Source organism: Arachis duranensis, chromosome 2, assembly GCF_000817695.3.
Source record: "Arachis duranensis cultivar V14167 chromosome 2, aradu.V14167.gnm2.J7QH, whole genome shotgun sequence".
Classification (NCBI taxonomy): Eukaryota; Viridiplantae; Streptophyta; class Magnoliopsida; order Fabales; family Fabaceae; genus Arachis; species Arachis duranensis.
In genome coordinates, this window is record NC_029773.3 from 57,062,833 (window position 1) to 57,064,623 (window position 1,791).

Sequence of the window (1,791 nt, forward strand, 5' to 3'; positions counted from 1 at the left end):
GATCTTCATGTTGTTCTTGATGATTTTCTTGCTCTGATCTTTAAATTCTCTTGTCTTGAGTGTTTTGTTGTTTCTCATATGCATTCTCAATTTGTTAGTGTCAATAGTATACAAACTTCTAAGTTTGGTGTCTTGCATGCATTGTTTATTTGATCTTAGTTTCATTTTGATTATTCCTCATTATTAAAAATTCAAAAAAAATTTTTTTAATTTGTGTCTTTTCAAGTCAATAATACAGGGAATTGAAGATTCAGAACATTCCGTAGAGGAATTACACAGAAAAAGCTGGGCGTTCATAACGCCCAGTGAGGAAGGAAAACTGGCGTTTAAACGCCAGCCAGGGTGCCTGGCTGGGCATTTAACGCCCAAAAGGGTAGAGTTTTGGGTGTTAAACGCCAGAATGGATACCATTCTGGGCGTTTAACGCCAGGATGGCACAAGAGGGAAGATTTTATTTTTAATTCAATTTTTTTTCAAGTTTTTCAAAATCAAATCTTTTTCAAACCATATCTTTTCAATCATTTATTTTCAAAATCAATTTCTTTCCATTTTTCAAAAAAAAAATACTTGCTAATAATTAATGATTTGATTCAACATTTCAAGTATGTTGCCTTTTCTGTTGAGAAAGGTTTAATGTTTGAATCATATCTTTTCTTGTTAGCCAAGTCATTAATTTTAAAAATCAAATCTTTTTAAATTGTTTGTCAATCATATCTTTTCAATCATATCTTTTTAAAACCATGACTTTTCAATCATATCTTTTTAATTACATCTTTTGCAAAATAGTTTTCAATCATATCTTTTGATTTCTAATTTCAAATTTTTTTCAAATTTAACTTAATTTCTTTCCCAATCTTAGTTTTCGACAATCAATTACCATTTCTCAAAATTTCTTTTAATCAATTCACTTTAATTTTTTGAAAATTTCTTCCCCTCTTCTAACATCCTTCTATTTATGGACTAACACTCCTCCTCAATGCACAATATGAACTCTATCCCACTTGATAAGTTCGAATTCTTCTACCTCCTCCTTCTATTCTTCTTTTCCTCTGACACCTCAAGGAATCTCTATACTGTGACATAGAGGATTCCATACTTTCTTGTTCTCTTATCTTTCATATGAGCAGGAGCAAAGACAAAAGCATTCTTGTTGAGGCTGACCTTGAACCTGAAAGGACCTTGAAGTGAAAGCTAAGAGAAGCTAAAGCACAACTCTCTGTAGAGGACCTAATAGAAATCTTCAAAGAAGAAGAACCCATGGCAGCCGAACACAACAACAATGCCAACAATGCAAAGAAGGTGCTAGGTGACTTTATTGCACCTACTCCCGAATTCTATGGGAGAAGCATCTCTCCCTGCCATTGGAGCAAACAACTTTGAGCTTAAACCTCAATTAGTTTCTCTAATGCAACAAAATTGCAAGTTCCATGGACTTCCACTGGAAGATCCTCATCAGTTTTTAGCTGAATTCTTGCAAATCTGTGACATTGTCAATACCAATGGGGTTGACTCTGAGGTCTACAGACTTATGCTATTCCCTTTTGCTGTAAGAGACAGAGCTAGGATATGGTTGGACTCACAACCTAAAGAAAGCATATACTCTTGGAAAAAGCTAGTCAATGCCTTATTGGCAAAGTTCTTTCCACCTCAAAAATTGAGTAAGCTTAGAATGGAAGTCCAAACCTTCAGACAGAAGGAAGGTGAATCCCTCTATGAAGCTTGGGAAAGATACAAACAATCGATCAGAAAGTGTCCCACTGACATGCTTTCTGAATGGAGCATCATAGGTAT